Source organism: Panulirus ornatus, chromosome 16 (genome assembly GCF_036320965.1).
Source record: "Panulirus ornatus isolate Po-2019 chromosome 16, ASM3632096v1, whole genome shotgun sequence".
NCBI classification, from domain to species: Eukaryota; Metazoa; Arthropoda; class Malacostraca; order Decapoda; family Palinuridae; genus Panulirus; species Panulirus ornatus.
In genome coordinates, this window is record NC_092239.1 from 22,603,023 (window position 1) to 22,610,511 (window position 7,489).

Genomic DNA, 7,489 nt, shown 5'->3' on the forward strand with positions numbered 1-7,489 from the left:
GCTCTTTCATACTGTTGTGTTCATGTTCTCTTATATGGTCACGCTCATGTTCTCTAATATAGTCGTAGTCATGTTCTCTACTATGGTTCACCTAGCTGAAGAACTATGACCATCATAGTGTTGGAGTTCAGTGAACTTCCATTGACGTAGCAGAGGTAAAGAACAGACGCCAGTGAAGCATGTGTGACGGTCTGGTGGCACGGTGCGCGGGTACACACACATGCGAGTCATTCTGGAACACATAGTGAGGAGCCGAGCTGGCAACTCAGCTGGACCTTTATAAACAGACGAACCTAACAGTAGGGGATCGTGACTGGTGGTGTCTCCTGCAGCAGTAGGAGCTCCCATATTGCCAGTGGTGTCAGGTAGAAGTAGAGGACCTGGCTTGTAACTCGTGGCGTCAGTTCCAACGGTTGGGCTTCCCCTGCTAACATTATCAACAACACACTTTCCCGCGTGAGTAAATATGGCTCTTGTCTTCTTCTTCTTCTTCTGTATCTTCCTCTTCAAGTCCTTCAGTCTTTTAGTGTTACCCTCTGAATTGTGATATCCTATATGGACACTAGTGTGTTCTAACCTTTTATGGTACTCTCTCTCTCTCCTCTGTAAAAATCTAATGGCCTTGTGCTCTGTATTAAATCCTTTAGTAGCACTCTGGTTGTTACATCCTGTGATATATCCCATACTAACACTCTCTCCGTGTTATATCCTGTTGTGGTACTCTCCTCTATGTTTAGCCTTTATTGGCACCCTCTCATCCAGTGTTATATTCCGTAGCGGCAATCTCTCCCTTGTTATATCCCTTAGGGGCACTTTTTCCTGTGTTATATTTTGAGTGGTACCTCTGTGTTCTAGTGTTTAGCAGCAACCTCTGTTTTCTTATATTCTTTCGTGGGAATCTCTTCTGTGATATATCCTTTGCGGCGTGATCATATTTTGGCACTCTCCCCTATGTTAAATCCTTAATGGAAGTTTGCCCTGTGTTGAAGCCTTTAATTGCACTCTGTCATATCTTGAGGCTTTTAGAGATGCTTTTCCCAGTGCTAAGCCTTTTAGTGGCACTCTACCCTTTGCTGAAGCCTTTAGTGGCACTCTACCTTGCGTTGAAGCCTTTAGTGGCACTCTACCTTGCGTTGAAGCCTTTATGGCATTCTACCTTGCGTTGAAGCCTTTAGTGGCACTCTATCCTGTGCTGAAGCCTATAGTGGCACTCTACCCTGTGCTGAAGCCTTTAGCGGCACTCTCCCCTATGTTGAAGCCTATAGTGGCACTTTCCCCGGTGTTGAAGTCTTCAGTGACTCTCTCCCCTGAGTTGAAGCCTTTAGTGACACTCTACCCTGTGTTGAAGCCTTCAGTGGCACTCTACCCTGTGTTGAAACCTTTAGTGGCCTTCTACCCTGTGTTGAAGCCTTTAGTGGCCCTCTACCCGTGTTAAAGCTTTAACGACACTCTTCTCTGTGTTATACCATTCATCGGTTCTCTTCCATCTGTGTTATAGCATCCAATGGCACGGTCTCCAGTATCATACCTGTTGTCGGCTTGCCGTCCTGTGCTATAGCATTAAGTGGCACTCTCTCACTAAGTTTTATTGTTTAGTGGCACTTTCTCCTGGCTTTTGTGGTGTTCTCTCCTGTACAATAACTTTCAGTGGTAATGTATCCTGTGACATTTTTGTAATATCATTGATATCATTATCATTAACAATATAATTATTGTTATTATTGCCATCATTATCATTATTATTTTATCATTATCATTACTATTATTATCATTATCATTATTATTATTATCATCATTACTATTTTGTTTTATTTTGCTTTGTCGCTGTCTCAAGCATTTGCGAGGTAGAGCAAGGAAACAGAAGAAAGAAATGGCCCAACCCTACCCCCATACACATGTATATACACACACGTCCACACACGCAAATATAAATACCTATACATCTCAATGTACACATATATATACACACACAGACACATACATATATACCCATGCACACAATTCACACTGTCTGCCTTTATTCATTCCCATCGCCACCTCGCCACACATGGGATACCATCCCCCTCCCCCTTCATGTGTGCGAGGTAGCGCTAGGAAAAGATAACAAAGGCCCCATTCGTTCACACTCAGTCTCCAGCTGTCATGCAATAATGCCCGAAACCACAGCTCCCTTTCCACATCCAGGCCCCACACAACTTTCCATGGTTTACCCCAGACGCTTCACATGCCCTGATTCAATCCATTGACAGCACGTCAACCCCGGTATACCACATCGATCCAATTCACTCTATTCCTTGCCCGCCTTTCACCCTCCTGCATGTTCAGGCCCCGATCACTCAAAATCTTTTTCACTCCATCTTTCCACCTTCATTTTGGTCTCCCACTTCTCCTCGTTCCCTCCACCTCCGACACATATATCCTCTTGGTCAATCTTTCCTCACTCATTCTCTCCATGTGACCAAACCATTTCAAAACACCCTCTTCTGCTCTCTCAACCACGCTCTTTTTATTTCCACACATCTCTCTTACCCTTACATTACTTACTCGATCAAACCACCTCACACCACACATTGTCCTCAAACATCTCATTTCCAGCACATCCACCCTCCTGCGCACAACTCTATCTATAGCCCAAGCCTCGCAACCACACAACATTGTTGGAACCACTATTCCTTCAAACATACCCATTTTTGCTTTCCGAGATAATGTTCTCGACTTCCACACATTCTTCAATGCTCCCAGGATTTTCGCCCCCTCCCCCACCCTATGATTCACTTCCGCTTCCATAGTTCCATCCGCTGCCAGATCCACTCCCAGATATCTAAAACACTTTACTTCCTCCAGTTTTTCTCCATTCGAACTTACCTCCCAATTGACTTGCCCCTCAACCCTACTACACCTAATAACCTTGCTCTTATTCACATTTACTCTTAACTTTCTTCTTTCACACACTTTACCAAACTCAGTCACCAGCTTCTGCAGTTTCTCACATGAATCAGCCACCAGCGCTGTATCATCAGCGAACAACAACTGACTCACTTCCCAAGCTCTCTCATCCACAACAGACTTCATACTTGCCACTCTTTCCAAAACTCTTGGATTCACCTCCCTAACAACCCCATCCATAAACAAATTAAACAACCATGGAGACATCACACACCCCTGCCTGCAAACCTACATTCACTGAGAACCAATCACTTTCCTCTCTTCCTACACGTACGCATGCCTTACATCCTCGATAAAAGCTTTTCACTGCTTCTAACAACTTGCCTCCCACACCATATATTCTTAATACCTTCCACAGAGCATCTCTATCAACTCTATCATATGCCTTCTCCAGATCCATAAATGCTACATGCAAATCCATTTGCTTTTCTAAGTATTTCTCACATACATTCTTCAAAGCAAACACCTGATCCACACATCCTGTACCACTTCTGAAACCACACTGCTCTTCCCCAATCTGATGCTCTGTACATGCCTTCACCCTCTCAATCAATACCCTCCCATATAATTTACCAGGAATACTCAACAAACTTATACCTCTGTAATTTGAGCACTCACTCTTATCCCCTTTGCCTTTGTACAATGGCACTATGCACGCATTCCGCCAATCTCAGGCACCTCACCATGAGTCATAGATACATTAAATAACCTTACCAACCAGTCAACAATACAGTCACCCCCTTTTTTAATAAATTCCACTGCAATACCATCCAAACCTGCTGCCTTGCCGGCTTTCATCTTCCGCAAAGCTTTTACTACCTCTTCTCTGTTTACCTAAATCACTTTCCCTAACCCTCTCACTTTGCACACCACCTCGACCAAGACACCTTATATCTGCCACTCTATCATCAAGCACATTCAACAAACCTTCAAAATACTCACTCCATCTCCTTCTCACATCACCACTACTTGTTATCACCTCCCCATTTGCACCCTTCACTGAAGTTCCCATTTGCTCCCTTGTCTTACGCACTTTATTTACCTCCTTCCAGAACATCTTTTTATTCTCCCTAAAATTTAATGATACTCTCACCCCAACTCTCATTTGCCCTCTTTTTCACCTCTTGCACCTTTCTCTTGACCTTATCATTATTATCATTATTATTATTATTATTATTATTATTATTATTATTATTATTATTATTATTATTATTATTATCATTATTATTGCTATTATTATTATTATTATTATTATCATTATTATTATTATTATTATTATTATTATTATTATTATTATTATTATAAAAAAAAAAAAAAAAAAAATTATTATTATTATTATCATTACTATTATCATTATTATTATTATTATTATCATTATTATTATTATTATTATTATTATTATTATTATTATTATTCATTTATTTATATGTTATACTTTGTCGCTGTCTCCCGCGTTTGCGAGGTAGCGCAAGGAAACAGACGAAAGAAATGGCCCAACCCCCCCGCATACACATGTATATACATACGTCCACACACGCAAATATACATACCTACACAGCTTTCCATGGTTTACCCCAGACGCTTCACATGCCTTGATTCAATCCACTGACAGCACGTCAACCCCGGTATACCACATCGCTCCAATTCACTCTATTCCTTGCCCTCCTTTCACCCTCCTGCATGTTCAGGCCCCGATCACACAAAATCTTTTTCACTCCATCTTTCCACCTCCAATTTGGTCTCCCTCTTCTCCTCGTTCCCTCCACCTCCGACACATATATCCTCTTGGTCAATCTTTCCTCACTCATTCTCTCCATGTGACCAAACCACTTCAAAACACCCTCTTCTGCTCTCTCAACCAAGCTCTTTTTATTTCCACACATCTCTCTTACCCTTACGTTACTCACTCGATCAAACCACCTCACACCACACATTGTCCTCAAACATCTCATTTCCAGCACATCCATCCTCCTGCGCACAACTCTATCCATAGCCCACGTCTCGCAACCATACAACATTGTTGGAACCACTATTCCTTTAAACATACCCATTTTTGCTTTCCGAGATAATGTTCTCGACTTCCACACATTCCTCAAGGCCCCCAGAATTTTCGCCCCCTCCCCCACCCTATGATCCACTTCCGCTTCCATGGTTCCATCCGCTGCCAGATCCACTCCCAGATATCTAAAACACTCACTTCCTCCAGTTTTTCTCCATTCAAACTTACCTCCCAATTGACTTGACCCTCAACCCTACTGTACCTAATAACCTTGCTCTTATTCACATTTACTCTTAACTTTCTTCTTCCACACACTTTACCAAACTCAGTCACCAGCTTCTGCAGTTTCTCACATGAATCAGCCACCAGCGCTGTATCATCAGCGAACAACAACTGACTCACTTCCCAAGCTCTCTCATCCCCAACAGACTTCATACTTGCCCCTCTTTCCAAAACTCTTGCATTTACCTCCCTAACAACCTCATCCATAAACAAATTAAGCAACCATGGAGACATCACACACCCCTGCCGCAAACCTACATTCACTGAGAACCAATCACTTTCCTCTCTTCCTACACGTACACATGCCTTACATCCTCGATAAAAACTTTTCACTGCTTCTAACAACTTTCCTCCCACACCATATATTCTTAATACCTTCCACAGAGCATCTCTATCAACTCTATCATATGCCTTCTCCAGATCCATAAATGCTACATACAAATCCATTTGCTTTTCTAAGTATTTCTCACATACATTCTTCAAAGCAAACACCTGATCCACACATCCTCTACCACTTCTGAAACCGCACTGCTCTTCCCCAATCTGATGCTCTGTACATGCCTTCACCCTCTCAATCAATACCCTCCCATATAATTTACCAGGAATACTCAACAAACTTATACCTCTGTAATTTGAGCACTCACTCTTATCCCCTTTGCCTTTGTACAATGGCACTATGCACGCATTCCGCCAATCCTCAGGCACCTCACCATGAGTCATACATACATTAAATAACCTTACCAACCAGTCAACAATACAGTCACCCCCCTTTTTAATAAATTCCACTGCAATACCATCCAAACCTGCTGCCTTGCCGGCTTTCATCTTCCGCAAAGCTTTCACTACCTCTTCTCTGTTTACCAAATCATTTTCCCTAACCCTCTCACTTTGCACACCACCTCGACCAAAACACCCTATATCTGCCTCTCTATCATCAAACACATTCAACAAACTTTCAAAATACTCACTCCATCTCCTTCTCACATCACCACTACTTGTTATCACCTCCCCATTTGCGCCCTTCACTGAAGTTCCCATTTGCTCCCTTGTCTTACGCACTTTATTTACCTCCTTCCAGAACATCTTTTTATTCTCCATAAAATTTAATGATACTCTCTCACCCCAACTCTCATTTGCCCTTTTTTTCACCTCTTGCACCTTTCTCTTGACCTCCTGTCTCTTTCTTTTATACATCTCCCACTCAATTGCATTTTTTCCTGCAAAAATCGTCCAAATGCCTCTCTCTTCTCTTTCACTAATACTCTTACTTCTTCATCCCACCACTCACTACCCTTTCTAATCAACCCACCTCCCACTCTTCTCATGCCACAAGCATCTTTTGCGCAATCCATCACTGATTCCCTAAATACATCCCATTCCTACCCCACTCACCTTACTTCCATTGTTCTCACCTTTTTCCATTCTGTACTCAGTCTCTCCTGGTGCTTCCTCACACAGGTCTCCTTCCCAAGCTCACTTACTCTCACCACCCTCTTCACCCCAACATTCACTCTTCTTTTCTGAAAACCCATACAAATCTTCACCTTAGCCTCCACAAGATAATGATCAGACATCCCTCCAGTTGCACCTCTCAGCACATTAACATCCAAAAGTCTCTCTTTCGCACGCCTGTCAATTAACACGTAATCCAATAACGCTCTCTGGCCATCTCTCCTACTTACATAAGTATATTTATGTATATCTCGCTTTTTAAACCAGGTATTCCCAATCATCAGTCCTTTTTCAGCACATAAATCTACAAGCTCTTCACCATTTCCATTTACAACACTGAACACCCCATGTATACCAATCATTCCCTCAACTGCCACATTACTCACCTTTGCATTCAAATCACCCATCACTATAACCCGGTCTCGTGCATCAAAACCACTAACACACTCATTCAGCTGCTCCCAAAACACTTGCCTCTCATGATCTTTCTTCTCATGCCCATTATTATTATTATTATTATTATTATCATTATTATTATTATTATTGTTATTATTATTATTATTATTATTATTATTATTATTATTATTATTATTTTTATTATTATTATTATTATCATCATCATCATCATTAGTATTATTATTATTATTGTTATAATTATTATTTTTATTATCATTATTATTATTACCATTATTATTATCATTATGTATTCTATCTATCTATTATACTTGATCGCCACCTACCGTGTTCACGAAGGTGGTGCAAGGAAACAGACGAAGAGAGACCCATCCACTGATATAAACACATACATAT

General features: G+C 41.4%; 1 protein-coding gene across 3 annotated transcripts in view; it reads left to right on the plus strand.

The window, feature by feature from the left end:
* Positions 1-302: 302 nt before the first annotated feature.
* The window catches only part of LOC139754196 (neurotrypsin-like), a 108,205-nt gene continuing 101,018 nt past the window's right edge, over positions 303-7,489 (plus strand). For 2 of the 3 annotated variants that reach the window (XR_011713852.1, XM_071671409.1), the window contains exon 1: positions 303-456. The gene's annotated coding sequence lies outside the window, so the exon portion shown is untranslated. The remainder of the gene's footprint in view (positions 457-7,489) is intronic. The other variant, XM_071671408.1, reaches the window with a different exon arrangement.